Below are 19410 nucleotides of genomic sequence, written 5' to 3' on the forward strand. Positions count from 1 at the left end.
CTACTAATGGCCAAACTTCTACTGCACCAGCAACGACAACACCAGCACCAACTACTACAGACGCCCCAAAAACGACAGTGGCACAAACAACCACTGATGGCCAAACCTCTACTGCAGCACCAACTACCACTGATGGCCAATCTTCTACTGCAGCACCAACTACCACTGATGGCCAAACTTCTACTGCAGCAGCAACGACAACACCAGCACCAACTACTACAGACGCCCCAACAACGACAGTGGCACTAACAACCACTGATGCCCAAACTTCTACTGCAACACCAACGACCACTGATGGCCAAACTTCTACTGCAGCACCAACGACAACAGCATCACCATCTACTACAGACACCCCAACAACGACAGTGGCACCAACGACCACTGATGGCCAAACTTCTACTCTAGCACCAACTACTACTGATGCCCAAACTTCTACTGCAACACCAACGACCACTGATGGCCAAACTTCTACTCCAGCACCAACTTCCACTAACGGCCAAACTTCTTCTGAAGCAGCAACGACAACAGCAGCACCAGCTACTACTGTGGCACTAACAACCACTGATGCCCAAACTTCTACTGCAGCAGCAACGACAACACCAGCACCAACTACTACAGACGCCCCAACAACGACAGTGGCACAAACAACCACTGATGGCCAAACCTCTACTACAGCACCAACTACCACTGATGGCCAATCTTCTACTGCAGCACCAACTACCACTGATGGCCAAACTTCTACTGCAGCAGCAACGACAACACCAGCACCAACTACTACAGACGCCCCAACAACGACAGTGGCACTAACAACCACTGATGCCCAAACTTCTACTGCAACACCAACGACCACTGATGGCCAAACTTCTACTCCAGCACCAACTACCACTGATGGCCAAACTTCTACTGCAGCACCAACGACAACAGCATCACCATCTACTACTGTAGCACCAACTACTACGGATGGCCAAACTTCTACTGCAGCAGCAACGACAACAGCATCACCATCTACTACTGCAGCACCAACGACCACTGATGGCCAAACTTCTACTCCAGCACCAACTACTACTGATGGCCAAACTTCTACTGCACCAGCAACGACAACACCAGCACCAACTACTACAGACGCCACAACAACGACAGTGACAGCATCAACCACTGCTGGCCAAGCTTCGACTGCAGTACCAACTACTACTGTGGCACCAACAACCACTGCTGGCCAAACATCGACTGCAGTACCAACTTCTACTGATGCCCAGACTTCAACTGCAGCACCAACGACCACTGATGGCCAAACTTCTACTCTAGCACCAACTACTACTGATGGCCAAACTTCTACTGCACCAGCAACGACAACACCAGCACCAACTACTACAGACGCCCCAACAACGACAGTGGCACAAACAACCACTGATGGCCAAACCTCTACTGCAGCACCAACAACCACTGATGGCCAATCTTCTACTGCAGCACCAACTACCACTGATGGACAAACTTCTACTCTAGCACCAACTACCACTGATGGCCAATCTTCTACTGCAGCACCAACTACCACTGATGGCCAAACTTCTACTGCAGCAGCAACGACAACACCAGCACCAACTACTACAGACGCCCCACCAACGACAGTGGCACTAACAACCACTGATGCCCAAACTTCTACTGCAACACCAACGACCACTGATGGCCAAACTTCTACTCCAGCACCAACTACCACTGATGGCCAAACTTCTACTGCAGCAGCAACGACAACAGCATCACCATCCACTACTGTAGCACCAACTGCTACTGATGGCCAAACTTCTACTGCAGCAGCAACGACAACACCAGCACCAACTACTACAGACACCCCAACAACGACAGTGGCACCAACGACCACTGATGGACAAACTTCTACTCTAGCACCAACTACTACTGATGCCCAAACTTCTACTGCAACACCAACGACCACTGATGGACAAACTTCTACTCTAGCACCAACTACCACTGATGGCCAATCTTCTACTGCAGCACCAACTACCACTGATGGCCAAACTTCTACTGCAGCAGCAACGACAACACCAGCACCAACTACTACAGACGCCCCACCAACGACAGTGGCACTAACAACCACTGATGCCCAAACTTCTACTGCAACACCAACGACCACTGATGGCCAAACTTCTACTCCAGCACCAACTACCACTGATGGCCAAACTTCTACTGCAGCACCAACGACAACAGCATCACCATCTACTACTGTAGCACCAACTACTACTGATGGCCAAACTTCTACTGCAGCAGCAACAAAAACACCAGCACCAACTACTACAGACACCGCAACAACGACAGTGGCACTAACAACCACTGATGCCCAAACTTCTACTGCAACACCAACGACCACTGATGGCCAAACTTCTACTCCAGCACCAACTACCACTGATGGCCAAACTTCTACTGCAGCAGCAACGACAACAGCATCACCATCCACTACTGTAGCACCAACTGCTACTGATGGCCAAACTTCTACTGCAGCAGCCACGACAACAGCATCACCATCTACTACTGCAGCACCAACGACCACTGATGGCCAAACTTCTACTCCAGCACCAACTACCACTGATGGCCAAACTTCTACTGCAGCAGCAACGACAACAGCATCACCATCTACTACTGTAGCACCAACTGCTACTGATGGCCAAACTTCTACTGCAGCAGCAACGACAACAGCATCACCATCTACTACTGCAGCACCAACGACCACTGATGGCCAAACTTCTACTCTAGCACCAACTACTACTGATGGCCAAACTTCTACTGCACCAGCAACGACAACACCAGCACCAACTACTACAGACGCCCCAACAACGACAGTGACAGCATCAACCACTGCTGGCCAAGCTTCGACTGCAGTACCAACTACTACTGTGGCACCAACAACCACTGCTGGCCAAACATCGACTGCAGTACCAACTTCTACTGATGCCCAGACTTCAACTGCAGCACCAACGACCACTGATGGCCAAACTTCTACTCTAGCACCAACTACTACTGATGGCCAAACTTCTACTGCACCAGCAACGACAACACCAGCACCAACTACTACAGACGCCCCAACAACGACAGTGGCACAAACAACAAGTAATGGTCTTACAAATACAGCAGCAACAACTACTAATGAAGGCCAAACATCTGCTGCAGCACCAACTACTACTGCTGGCCAATCAACTGATGCCCAAACTTCTACTGCAACACCAACGACCACTGATGGCCAAACTTCTACTGCAGCACAAACAACCACTGATGGCCAATCTTCTACTGCAGCAGCAACGACAACAGCATCACCATCTACTACTGCAGCACCAACGACCACTGATGGCCAAACTTCTACTCTAGCACCAACTACTACTGATGGCCAAACTTCTACTGCAGCAGCAACGACAACACCAGCACCAACTACTACAGACGCCCCAACAACGACAGTGGCACAAACAACCACTGATGGCCAAACCTCTACTACAGCACCAACTACCACTGATGGCCAATCTTCTACTGCAGCACCAACTACCACTGATGGCCAAACTTCTACTGCAGCAGCAACGACAACACCAGCACCAACTACTACAGACGCCCCAACAACGACAGTGGCACTAACAACCACTGATGCCCAAACTTCTACTGCAACACCAACGACCACTGATGGCCAAACTTCTACTCCAGCACCAACTACCACTGATGGCCAAACTTCTACTGCAGCACCAACGACAACAGCATCACCATCTACTACTGTAGCACCAACTACTACTGATGGCCAAACTTCTACTGCAGCAGCAACAAAAACACCAGCACCAACTACTACAGACACCCCAACAACGACAGTGGCACTAACAACCACTGATGCCCAAACTTCTACTGCAACACCAACGACCACTGATGGCCAAACTTCTACTCCAGCACCAACTACCACTGATGGCCAAACTTCTACTGCAGCAGCAACGACAACAGCATCACCATCCACTACTGTAGCACCAACTGCTACTGATGGCCAAACTTCTACTGCAGCAGCAACGACAACAGCATCACCATCTACTACTGCAGCACCAACGACCACTGATGGCCAAACTTCTACTCCAGCACCAACTACCACTGATGGCCAAACTTCTACTGCAGCAGCAACGACAACAGCATCACCATCTACTACTGTAGCACCAACTGCTACTGATGGCCAAACTTCTACTGCAGCAGCAACGACAACAGCATCACCATCTACTACTGCAGCACCAACGACCACTGATGGCCAAACTTCTACTCTAGCACCAACTACTACTGATGGCCAAACTTCTACTGCACCAGCAACGACAACACCAGCACCAACTACTACAGACGCCCCAACAACGACAGTGACAGCATCAACCACTGCTGGCCAAGCTTCGACTGCAGTACCAACTACTACTGTGGCACCAACAACCACTGCTGGCCAAACATCGACTGCAGTACCAACTTCTACTGATGCCCAGACTTCAACTGCAGCACCAACGACCACTGATGGCCAAACTTCTACTGCACCAGCAACGACAACACCAGCACCAACTGCTACAGACGCCCCAACAACGACAGTGGCACAAACAACAAGTAATGGTCTTACAAATACAGCAGCAACAACTACTAATGAAGGCCAAACATCTGCTGCAGCACCAACTACTACTGCTGGCCAATCAACTGATGCCCAAACTTCTACTGCAACACCAACGACCACTGATGGCCAAACTTCTACTGCAGCACAAACAACCACTGATGGCCAATCTTCTACTGCAGCAGCAACGACAACAGCATCACCATCTACTACTGCAGCACCAACGACCACTGATGGCCAAACCTCTACTGCAGCACCAACTACCACTGATGGCCAAACTTCTACTGCAGCACCAACGACAACAGCATCACCATCTACTACTGTAGCACCAACTACTACTGATGGCCAAACTTCTACTGCAGCAGCAACGACAACACCAGCACCAACTACTACAGACACCCCAACAACGACAGTGGCACCAACGACCACTGATGGCCAAACTTCTACTCTAGCACCAACTACTACTGATGCCCAAACTTCTACTGCAACACCAACGACCACTGATGGCCAAACTTCTACTCCAGCACCAACTACCACTAACGGCCAAACTTCTTCTGAAGCAGCAACGACAACAGCAGCACCAACTACTACTGTGGCACTAACAACCACTGATGCCCAAACTTCTTCTGAAGCAGCAACGACAACACCAGCACCAACTACTACAGACGCCCCAACAACGACAGTGGCACAAACAACCACTGATGGCCAAACCTCTACTGCAGCACCAACTACCACTGATGGCCAATCTTCTACTGCAGCACCAACTACCACTGATGGCCAAACTTCTACTGCAGCAGCAACGACAACACCAGCACCAACTACTACAGACGCCCCAACAACGACAGTGGCACAAACAACCACTGATGGCCAAACCTCTACTACAGCACCAACTACCACTGATGGCCATTCTTCTACTGCAGCACCAACTACCACTGATGGCCAAACTTCTACTGCAGCAGCAACGACAACACCAGCACCAACTACTACAGACGCCCCAACAACGACAGTGGCACTAACAACCACTGATGCCCAAACTTCTACTGCAACACCAACGACCACTGATGGCCAAACTTCTACTCCAGCACCAACTACCACTGATGGCCAATCTTCTACTGCAGCACCAACTACCACTGATGGCCAAACTTCTACTGCAGCAGCAACGACAACACCAGCACCAACTACTACAGACGCCCCAACAACGACAGTGGCACTAACAACCACTGATGCCCAAACTTCTACTGCAACACCAACGACCACTGATGGCCAAACTTCTACTCCAGCACCAACTACCACTGATGGCCAAACTTCTACTGCAGCACCAACGACAACAGCATCACCATCTACTACTGTAGCACCAACTACTACTGATGGCCAAACTTCTACTGCAGCAGCAACAAAAACACCAGCACCAACTACTACAGACACCCCAACAACGACAGTGGCACTAACAACCACTGATGCCCAAACTTCTACTGCAACACCAACGACCACTGATGGCCAAACTTCTACTCCAGCACCAACTACCACTGATGGCCAAACTTCTACTGCAGCAGCAACGACAACAGCATCACCATCCACTACTGTAGCACCAACTGCTACTGATGGCCAAACTTCTACTGCAGCAGCCACGACAACAGCATCACCATCTACTACTGCAGCACCAACGACCACTGATGGCCAAACTTCTACTCCAGCACCAACTACCACTGATGGCCAAACTTCTACTGCAGCAGCCACGACAACAGCATCACCATCTACTACTGCAGCACCAACGACCACTGATGGCCAAACTTCTACTCCAGCACCAACTACCACTGATGGCCAAACTTCTACTGCAGCAGCAACGACAACAGCATCACCATCTACTACTGTAGCACCAACTGCTACTGATGGCCAAACTTCTACTGCAGCAGCAACGACAACAGCATCACCATCTACTACTGCAGCACCAACGACCACTGATGGCCAAACTTCTACTCTAGCACCAACTACTACTGATGGCCAAACTTCTACTGCACCAGCAACGACAACACCAGCACCAACTACTACAGACGCCCCAACAACGACAGTGACAGCATCAACCACTGCTGGCCAAGCTTCGACTGCAGTACCAACTACTACTGTGGCACCAACAACCACTGCTGGCCAAACATCGACTGCAGTACCAACTTCTACTGATGCCCAGACTTCAACTGCAGCACCAACGACCACTGATGGCCAAACTTCTACTGCACCAGCAACGACAACACCAGCACCAACTACTACAGACGCCCCAACAACGACAGTGGCACAAACAACAAGTAATGGTCTTACAAATACAGCAGCAACAACTACTAATGAAGGCCAAACATCTGCTGCAGCACCAACTACTACTGCTGGCCAATCAACTGATGCCCAAACTTCTACTGCAACACCAACGACCACTGATGGCCAAACTTCTACTGCAGCACAAACAACCACTGATGGCCAATCTTCTACTGCAGCAGCAACGACAACAGCATCACCATCTACTACTGCAGCACCAACGACCACTGATGGCCAAACCTCTACTGCAGCACCAACTACCACTGATGGCCAAACTTCTACTGCAGCACCAACGACAACAGCATCACCATCTACTACTGTAGCACCAACTACTACTGATGGCCAAACTTCTACTGCAGCAGCAACGACAACACCAGCACCAACTACTACAGACACCCCAACAACGACAGTGGCACCAACGACCACTGATGGCCAAACTTCTACTCTAGCACCAACTACTACTGATGCCCAAACTTCTACTGCAACACCAACGACCACTGATGGCCAAACTTCTACTCCAGCACCAACTACCACTAACGGCCAAACTTCTTCTGAAGCAGCAACGACAACAGCAGCACCAACTACTACTGTGGCACTAACAACCACTGATGCCCAAACTTCTACTGCAGCAGCAACGACAACACCAGCACCAACTACTACAGACGCCCCAACAACGACAGTGGCACTAACAACCACTGATGCCCAAACTTCTACTGCAACACCAACGACCACTGATGGCCAAACTTCTACTCCAGCACCAACTACCACTGATGGCCAAACTTCTACTGCAGCACCAACGACAACAGCATCACCATCTACTACTGTAGCACCAACTACTACTGATGGCCAAACTTCTACTGCAGCAGCAACGACAACACCAGCACCAACTACTACAGACACCCCAACAACGACAGTGGCATTAACAACCACTGATGCCCAAACTTCTACTGCAACACCAACAACCACTGATGGCCAAACTTCTACTCCAGCACCAACTACCACTGATGGCCAAACTTCTACTGCAGCAGCAACGACAACAACATCACCATCTACTACTGTAGCACCAACTGCTACTGATGGCCAAACTTCTACTGCAGCAGCAACGACAACAGCATCACCATCTACTACTTCAGCACCAACGACCACTGATGGCCAAACTTCTACTCCAGCACCAACTACCACTGATGGCCAAACTTCTACTGCAGAAGCAACGACAACAGCATCACCATCTACTACTGTAGCACCAACTGCTACTGATGGCCAAACTTCTACTGCAGCAGCAACGACAACAGTATCACCATCTACTACTGTAGCACCAACTACTACTGATGGCCAAACTTCTACTGCAGCAGCAACGACAACACCAGCACCAACCACTACAGACACCCCAACAACGACAGTGGCATTAACAACCACTGATGCCCAAACTTCTACTGCAACACCAACAACCACTGATGGCCAGACTTCTACTCCAGCACCAACTACCACTGATGGCCAAACTTCTACTGCAGCAGCAACGACAACAACATCACCATCTACTACTGTAGCACCAACTGCTACTGATGGCCAAACTTCTACTGCAGCAGCAACGACAACAGCATCACCATCTACTACTTCAGCACCAACGACCACTGATGGCCAAACTTCTACTCCAGCACCAACTACCACTGATGGCCAAACTTCTACTGCAGAAGCAACGACAACAGCATCACCATCTACTACTGTAGCACCAACTGCTACTGATGGCCAAACTTCTACTGCAGCAGCAACGACAACAGCATCACCATCTACTACTGCAGCACCAACGACCACTGATGGCCAAACTTCTACTCTAGCACCAACTACTACTGATGGCCAAACTTCTACTGCACCAGCAACGACAACACCAGCACCAACTACTACAGACGCCCCAACAACGACAGTGGCAGCATCAACCACTGCTGGCCAAGCTTCGACTGCAACACCAACGACCACTGATGGCCAAACTACTACTCCAGCACCAACTACCACTGATGGCCAAACTTCTACTGCAGCAGCAACGACAACAGCATCACCATCTACTACTGCAGCACCAACGACCACTGATGGCCAAACTTCTACTCCAGCACCAACTACCACTGATGGCCAAACTTCTACTGCAGCAGCAACGACAACAGCATCACCATCTACTACTGTAGCACCAACTGCTACTGATGGCCAAACTTCTACTGCAGCAGCAACGACAACAGCATCACCAACGACCACTGATGGCCAAACTTCTACTCTAGCACCAACTACTACTGATGGCCAAACTTCTACTGCACCAGCAACGACAACACCAGCACCAACTACTACAGACGCCCCAACAACGACAGTGACAGCATCAACCACTGCTGGCCAAGCTTCGACTGCAGTACCAACTACTACTGTGGCACCAACAACCACTGCTGGCCAAACATCGACTGCAGTACCAACTTCTACTGATGCCCAGACTTCAACTGCAGCACCAACGACCACTGATGGCCAAACTTCTACTCTAGCACCAACTACTACTGATGGCCGAACATCTACTGCACCGGCAACGACAACACCAGCACCAACTACTACAGACGCCCCAACAACGACAGTGGCACAAACAACAAGTGATGGTCTTACAAATACAGCAGCAACAACTACTAATGAAGGCCAAACATCTGCTGCAGCACCAACTACTACTGCTGGCCAATCAACTGATGCCCAAACTTCTACTGCAACACCAACGACCACTGATGGCCAAACTTCTACTGCAGCACAAACAACCACTGATGGCCAATCTTCTACTGCAGCAGCAACGACAACAGCATCACCATCTACTACTGCAGCACCAACGACCACTGATGGCCAAACCTCTACTGCAGCACCAACTACCACTGATGGCCAAACTTCTACTGCAGCACCAACGACAACAGCATCACCATCTACTACTGTAGCACCAACTACTACTGATGGCCAAACTTCTACTGCAGCAGCAACGACAACACCAGCACCAACTACTACAGACACCCCAACAACGACAGTGGCACCAACTACCACTGATGGCCAAACTTCTACTCTAGCACCAACTACTACTGATGCCCAAACTTCTACTGCAACACCAACGACCACTGATGGCCAAACTTCTACTCCAGCACCAACTACCACTAACGGCCAAACTTCTTCTGAAGCAGCAACGACAACAGCAGCACCAACTACTACTGTGGCACTAACAACCACTGATGCCCAAACTTCTACTGCAGCAGCAACGACAACACCAGCACCAACTACTACAGACGCCCCAACAACGACAGTGGCACAAACAACCACTGATGGCCAAACCTCTACTGCAGCACCAACTACCACTGATGGCCAATCTTCTACTGCAGCACCAACTACCACTGATGGCCAAACTTCTACTGCAGCAGCAACGACAACACCAGCACCAACTACTACAGACGCCCCAACAACGACAGTGGCACTAACAACCACTGATGCCCAAACTTCTACTGCAACACCAACGACCACTGATGGCCAAACTTCTACTCCAGCACCAACTACCACTGATGGCCAAACTTCTACTGCAGCAGCAACGACAACAGCATCACCATCTACTACTGTAGCACCAACTACTACTGATGGCCAAACTTCTACTGCAGCAGCAACGACAACACCAGCACCAACTACTACAGACACCCCAACAACGACAGTGGCACTAACAACCACTGATGCCCAAACTTCTACTGCAACACCAACAACCACTGATGGCCAAACTTCTACTCCAGCACCAACTACCACTGATGGCCAAACTTCTACTGCAGAAGCAACGACAACAGCATCACCATCTACTACTGTAGCACCAACTGCTACTGATGGCCAAACTTCTACTGCAGCAGCAACGACAACAGCATCACCATCTACTACTGCAGCACCAACGACCACTGATGGCCAAACTTCTACTCTAGCACCAACTACTACTGATGGCCAAACTTCTACTGCACCAGCAACGACAACACCAGCACCAACTACTACAGACGCCCCAACAACGACAGTGGCAGCATCAACCACTGCTGGCCAAGCTTCGACTGCAGTACCAACTACTACTGTGGCACCAACAACCACTGCTGGCCAAACATCGACTGCAGTACCAACTTCTACTGATGCCCAGACTTCAACTGCAGCACCAACGACCACTGATGGCCAAACTTCTACTCTAGCACCAACTACTACTGATGGCCAAACTTCTACTGCACCAGCAACGACAACACCAGCACCAACTACTACAGACGCCCCAACAACGACAGTGGCACAAACAACCACTGATGGCCAAACCTCTACTGCAGCACCAACTACCACTGATGGCCAATCTTCTACTGCAGCACCAACTACCACTGATGGCCAAACTTCTACTGCAGCAGCAACGACAACACCAGCACCAACTACTACAGACGCCCCAACAACGACAGTGGCACTAACAACCACTGATGCCCAAACTTCTACTGCAACACCAACGACAACAGCATCACCATCTACTACTGTAGCACCAACTACTACTGATGGCCAAACTTCTACTGCAGCAGCAACGACAACACCAGCACCAACTACTACAGACACCCCAACAACGACAGTGGCACCAACGACCACTGATGGACAAACTTCTACTCTAGCACCAACTACTACTGATGCCCAAACTTCTACTACAGACGCCCCAACAACTTCTGCTGCACCAACAACAAGTGATGGTCTTACAAATACAGCAGCAACAACTACTAATGAAGGCCAAACATCTGCTGCAGCACCAACTACTACTGCTGGCCAATCAACTACTGTGGCACCTTCTACTGCTGAGATCCAATCAACTATTGCGGCACCAACTACTTCTGACAGCCCAATAATGACTGCAGAACCTACTACTAGTGATGACCAAACTTCTACTGCAGCACAAACAACCACTGATGGCCAATCTTCTACTGCAGCAGCAACGACAACAGCAGCACCAACTACCACTGTGGCACCAACAACCACTGCATGCAAAACGTCTACTATAGGACCAACTTCCGCTGATGGCCAAACTTCTACTGTAGCACCAACAACAACAGCAGTATCCACTACTACAGATATCCCAAAAACCACTGATAGCCAATCTTCTACTGCAGCACCAACTACTAATGATGACCAAACTTCTACTACAGACGCCCCAACAACTTCTGCTGCACCAACAACTAGTGATGGTCTTACAAATACAGCAGCAACAACTACTAATGAAGGCCAAACATCTGCTGCAGCACCAACTACTACTGCTGGCAAATCAACTACTGTGGCACCTTCCACTGCTGAGATCCAATCAACTATTGCGGCACCAACTACTTCTGGCAGCCCAACAATGACTGCAGCACCTACTACTAGTGATGACCAAACTTCTACTGCAGCACCAACTACTACTAATGGCCCAACAATGTCTGCAGCGCCAACAACAACAGCAGTATCCACTACTACCGATATCCCAACAACCACTGATGGTCAATATTCTACTGCAGCACCAACTACTACTGGCGGCCAATCAGCTACTGTGACACTTTCCACTGCTGAGATCCAATCAACTATTGCGGCACCAACTACCACTGATGGCCAAACTTCTACTGCAGAACAAACTACTACTGATGGCCCAACATCATCTGCAGCACCAACGACTGCAGCAGCATCAACTAATACTCATTCCCCATCATCAACTGCATCACCAACATCCAGTGCCGGCCAATCTTCTACTGTAGCACCAACTACTGCTAATGGCCAAACAACTTCTCCTGCACCAACAACTACTGATGGCCAAACAATAACAGCAGCACCAACTTCTACTGGCATTCCAGCAACTACTACTGATGCCCAGACTTCTACTGCAGCACCAATGACCACTGATGGCCAAACTTCTACTCTAGCACCAAGTACTACTGATGGCCAAACTTCTACTGCAGCAGCAATGACAACAGCAGCACCAACTACCACTGTGGCACCAACAACCACTGCTGGCCAAACGTCTACTGTAGGACCAACTTCCGCTGATGGCCAAACTTCTACTGTAGCACCAACAACAGCAGCAGTATCCACTACTACAGATATCCCAACAACCACTGATGGCCAATCTTCTACTGCAGCACCAACTACTAATGATGACCAAACTTCTACTACAGACGCCCCAACAACTTCTTCTGCACCAACAACTAGTGATGGTCTTACAAATACAGCAGCAACAACTACTAATGAAGGCCAAACATCTGCTGCAGCACCAACTACTACTGGCGGCCAATCAACTACTGTGACACCTTCCACTGCTGAGATCCAATCAACTATTGCGGCACCAACTACCACTGATGGCCCAACAATGACTGCAATACCAACTACTAGTGATGACCAATCTCCTACTGCAGCACCAACTACTACTAATGGCCCAACAACGTCTGCAACACTAGCGACAATAGCGGTATCCACTACTACAGACATCCCACCAACTGCTGTGGCACCAACGACCACTGATGGCCAAACCTCTACTGCAGAACAAACTACTACTGATGGCCCAACATCGTCTGCAGCACCAACGACTGCAGCAGCATCAACTACTACTCATTCCCCATCATCAACTGCATCACCAACATCCAGTGCCAGCCAATCTTCTACTGTAGCACCAACTACTGCTAATGGCCAAACAACTTCTGCTGCACCAACAACTACTGATGGCCAAACAATTACAGCAGCACCAACTTCTTCTGGCATTCCAGCAACTACTACTGATGCCCAGACTTCTACTGCAGCACCAACTACCACTGATGGCCAAACATCTACTGCAGCACCAACTACTACTGTGGCAGCAACAACCACTGCTGGCCAAACATCGACTGCAGTACCAACTTCTACTGATGCCCAGACTTCTACTGCAGCTCCAACGACCACTGATGGCCAAACTTCTACTCTAGCACCAACTACTACTGATGGCCAAACTTCTACTGCAGCAGCAACGACAACACCAGCACCAACTACTACAGACGCCCCAACAACGACAGTGGCACAAACAACCACTGATGGCCAAACCTCTACTGCAGCACCAACTACCACTGATGGCCAATCTTCTACTGCAGCACTAACTACCACTAACGGCCAAACTTCTTCTGAAGCAGCAACGACAACAGCAGCACCAACTACTACTGTGGCACTAACAACCACTGATGCCCAAACTTCTACTGCAGCACCAACGACCACTGATGGCCAAACTTCTACTCCAGCAACAACTACTAATGAAGGCCAAACATCTGCTGCAGCACCAACTACTACTAATGGCCCAACAATGTCTGCAGCACCAACAACAACAGCAGTATTCACTACTACAGATATCCCAACAACCACTGATGGTCAATATTCTACTGCAGCACCAACTACTACTGGCGGCCAATCAACTACTGTGACACCTTCCACTGCTGAGATCCAATCAACTATTGCGGCACCAACTACCACTGACGGCCCAACAATGACTGCAATACCAACTACTAGTGATGACCAATCTCCTACTGCAGCACCAACTACTACTAATGGCCCAACAACGTCTGCAACACTAACGACAATAGCGGTATCCACTACTACAGACATCCCACCAACTGCTGTGGCACCAACGACCACTGATGGCCAAACTTCTACTGCAGAACAAACTACTACTGATGGCCCAACATCGTCTGCAGCACCAACGACTGCAGCAGCATCAACTACTACTCATTCCCCATCATCAACTGCATCACCAACATCCAGTGCCGGCCAATCTTCTACTGTAGCACCAACTACTGCTAATGGCCAAACAACTTCTGCTGCACCAACAACTACTGATGGCCAAACAATTACAGCAGCACCAACTTCTACTGGCATTCCAGCAACTACTGCAGCTCTAAGTACTACTTCCATTGTTGGCCCAACAACTACTGTGGCAACATCTACTGCTGAGATCCACACAACTACTGCAGCTGCAAGTAATACTGGCAACCCAACAACTACTGCAGCACCTACCACTGCTGAGGCCCATACTACTACTACAAGACCAACTACTACTGACGGCCCAACAGCTACTAGTAACCCAGCAAAAACATCCACTTCTTTTTCTACTACTTCTGGTTTATTGACTAGTACTACTAGTAGTGTTGGATCAATTACCACTTCTACCCCTTCAGCTACTACTACTGTTCAAAGAACCACGACCATTGCTGGATCAATAAGCACTACTGTTGGGACTACAAGTGGATATGAACCCTGTCCTGAGTTCTTCGAAGGGAAGGACTGCAATTTTTACATGGGATCACGACCAGTTGGTAAGGTGTCCTTCTGCTCGTCCTGGAGGGATGTCCTAGTGACTATCACCCTCCAGACTCTCATACCCTCTGCTTTCTCTTCAGGATCTCCATATAGTTCCATCACAATTACACCTAGGATAGAGGTCAGCCTTGCAGATGCTACTGCGGTTTTATGTATTGAAGAATACATGTGACCGCTGCTTGGTTATTGCAAAACTATAAACTCTGAAGCAAGCAACCTTGTCTAGGAGATATGTGTTTGGATTGTATTCTGTAAAGCATACAGTGACCAGTCCACAGGGGTGTGGGTTAAATGCCACACACAGCAGACACTGTCAGTGCTAATGATAGTCAGAGACTAGCAGTGTGAGACACAATTTAACTGCTGTCTGATTCATTCTACACCAGCACAGAAATGTGTGTTCTCTGACCTGTCTCTCCCCTCAGCCATCTACAACCGGACTGCCAAGGTGAACCTGACAATCGATGAGCTTTGGACAGAAAACCTGAAGAATGACACCTCGGAGGCATACAGAAAATTCATTGCTGAATTTAGCACGCAGGTATGGAATCAGGGCTTCAAGTGAAGTTGGTGGGATCAATTCAAGAAAATATCAGAACATAACCAAATTATCAAAGATCCACTCAGTATATAAGAGCAGGTACAGTGGTGTTGGGGTCTGTCACTGGTGGAGATTGTGATCCAGTGTCCCTGCTCTATTATTGGGAGACTGTGATCCAGGGACCCCACTCTCTTGGTGGGAGACTGTGATCCAGGGGCCTTGCTCTCTTAGTGAAATACTTTGATCCAGGGCCCTTGCTCTCTTGGTGGAAGACTGTGATCCAGGGCCCTGCTCTCTTAGTGGGAGACTGTGATCCAGGGGCCTTGCTCTCTCTTTCCCACAGTGCACTACACAGATGTCCTGTCACTGTGCTATCAAAACTACACTGTCTCCGCTCTTGACACTCCAGGAGAGGGGAATGAATCAGACTAAATCAATCAGTTTCCTGTTGTCTCCCCAGTCACAGCAGCTGGAGAGTGGAACTGTACCAAATGCCTAGTAAAGGCATCCCATGTTGATCTATTGAAGATCTTGCTGATTGTGTCTTAGTCAATATCATCTGCTAGGTCTGTATATTAATCAAAGCAACATTAATATAAATGTGTCTCTTTCAGATGGAGAAAGTGTACATGAAAATCCCAATTTACGTTGGGTTGAAGGTGTTGCAACTCAGGTACAGTATCTCCCCGTGTTCCCTCCCCGACACTGAGCACAGCCACAACACAGACTCCACCTCCTCGGCAACTGTGTGAAAATGCATATCCCTCCCTCCCTCCTTCCCTCCCTTTCCCTTCCTACCTCGTCCTCCCAACCACCCTCCCGAATGGGTGGCACCACCGCTAAAAGACACCCACCCACTCAATGCCCTGTGTCTGTGTTTGTATCTGTACCCATAGACCTGGCAGTATTGTAGTGGACCATGAAGTCATACTGAGAATCAAGAACCAGCAGAACGCTCTCCTGGTGTATGACGAGACTGTCGCGAACATCACAGATCTACTGAATTGGGCCATGAACTGCTCTGTCAAAAGCACAGGTGACACCTCCTGTTAGATCCTGCGCCACAGACAGACTGGAGCTGACGCTCTTATTAATGGACCATATTGCACTGTACTGACATAAGCAATATAATATAGGACTGCAGTGTAATATTACAAGGGTACAGTAATAATTGGCTATTAAATAAGGCTGGACTGACAGTAGTTAATGCATCTGTAACATTTCTGTACTGCAGTGAACTCGTCCTGGTTCTGGTCAATTAATCTTTCTCACTAGCCTCTATTCTGTCCCTCTGTGTCTCAGATACAGGAAATTGTCCCAGCTTCCCTGTGGTCAACATCCAGGTCAACAAGGAAGTTTTTGACAAAGAAGGTGCGTATCCAGGGGTGGAGAGGCTTGGAGGCACTGGGGAAGCAGAGGGAGAGAGGGAGAGACAGAGATAGCGTTTGACACCCCACCCTGACATTACACTGTCCCTGCTCGTGCCCACAGCCGTGTGTAACAGCCAGGTGCCCCCGGACTACAGGCAGTACTACATTCCCTACGAGCACAATTCTGTGATCACCTGCATCTCCCGCTGTGACACCCGACACCCGGAAAGCAAGAACTGCCACCAGGGCAGTTGCCAGGTCAGCAGGGCCGGACCCAATTGCTAGTAAGTCACTCTTTATGAGCCTTCAATAGGCTGGAAGATATTTAATTCTCACCATCTCACCTCTTATAGCATGGCTGTCCATGCCCGTTCCTGGGTTTTAATTTTTTTCGGGGGGTAGGCAAGCAGTAGTGTCTTCTGGGTTTTTGGTCCATCCAAGCTTTCTGCTCCTTAACTGGTCCAATAATGAACTGGCTGGACTGAACTCTCTCCTCTCCAGACTCCAGAATGTTCTGTGTGAGTCGTCCAATGTCATGAGCAAATCCTGAACAGAACGGAATGGAAAATAGGGAAAATCTGAAATAAGTGAGATGATGGTGACCTGATGGTTCCCAAACACTATATTTGGGATTTTCCTTATTTTATTTTATTTTTTATCTGGACACTTTTCTTAAACATCCAAGTCTCCAGCTAATGCAGTTAAGCCCATTCATTCACCAACTTAAAATTATATTTTAAGTCTTCAGTGCTGTTCAGAAAGGAGGGATTGTTCATGTGAACCCTTCGAATTGCATCACTAGTTTACCTGCACCATTTCACAGCAAAACAGCAGCCTGGTCCCCAATTGCAGCCAACACCAAAACCCCCAGCTAGGTCCCCACAAATCTGCACCCAATTCAGTTGCCTCTGTAGCAACACAACCCTAACCTTGACAGAAGCCTCAGATTTCGACCCACAACAATCTATGCACGATGGAGTTGGGTCGGTAGAAAGAAAACTCAGCCTATCCTTAATGACAAGCCAACCTTTACTGGGCCCTTGATCGCGAACACCGGCCCCAGAGCAAAATGCCTCTCTGAGCCGACAGCTAATTGTAATTGTAGAATTTATTTACATGATGTCTGTTTTTTTTTCACGCTGTTAACTGTGACCCACTTCTGTCCCTCGCAGTTGCCAGCACTCTGACAGCATCTGGTACATGGGCAGCGACTGCACTGGCAGTGTCAGTAAGGCCGGGTTGTTTGCGGGCCTGGGGGTGCTGGGCGCCGCCCTGCTGGTCACTGTGGTGGGGCTGACTACCTACCTGCTGTGGAAGAAGCAAAGGGAGAGGTGCGTGTCTGTGTTTGCATGTCTCTTAAGTTTTGTTTCTGTCTGTGTGTTTGTCTCCGTTTCGGACTTTGTATAGAAGTTTGTCTTTGTTTATGTGTATGTGTGTCTATTTCTGTGTGCAAGGGTCTCTGTTTTCAGAATATGTATAGATGTGTGTATTTGTTTCTGTATGTGTCTGTAGTTTGTTTCTGTTTGTCTAGATGTGTGTCCGTGTGTATGTGTGCGTCTGTTTCTGTGTGTATAGATCTGTGTCTGTGTATTTTTATTCCTGTCTTTCTGTGTCTGTTTCTCTGGGGCTGTCTCTATGTGTTTGTTTCTGTATCTGTGTCTCTGTGTTTCTCTCTATGTCTGTGTCGGTCTCTTTTCAATATTTCTCTCTCCCTCTCCTTCCCCAAAGAGCAATATCCCCCTCTCTGAGACGCTGGGACAAAAAGGACGAGCTGGTCAACGAGTGGCTGGACGAAGACTTCCAGTGGCCTGACCCCTACAAGAGCAGCTTCACTCAGAGGGGGTGGAGGAACCCGCTCGGTGAGAACCAATCAAATCAAATCACTCCCTCTCCAAATCCCAGCATGCACTCACTACCCATTTTGTTGTGCCTTTGATCTCGAAGGCCTGAATATAAACATTGCCCTACCCCCTGCATCACAACTTCTACATTTGTAACCCCATCGCAAATCAATTGATAATAAGCAATAGAAAAGATGGCTCAAGACAATTAATAAAACCCAGATTACTTTGCAATTGCCAAGATTTTGGTCTGAGCCCAAGTCTGTGCCAGGTTTAAGATGGTTCTCAGCAGCGGCATATATTTCGAGAACACACAGATAACAATACGGCTATATACTTGGGGATATGCAGAAATATAAGGATCAGAGTTGCAGACACAAGTATTAAATATTAAACTATCAATTCTGT

Source organism: Amia ocellicauda, chromosome 14 (assembly GCF_036373705.1).
Source record: "Amia ocellicauda isolate fAmiCal2 chromosome 14, fAmiCal2.hap1, whole genome shotgun sequence".
Classification (NCBI taxonomy): Eukaryota; Metazoa; Chordata; class Actinopteri; order Amiiformes; family Amiidae; genus Amia; species Amia ocellicauda.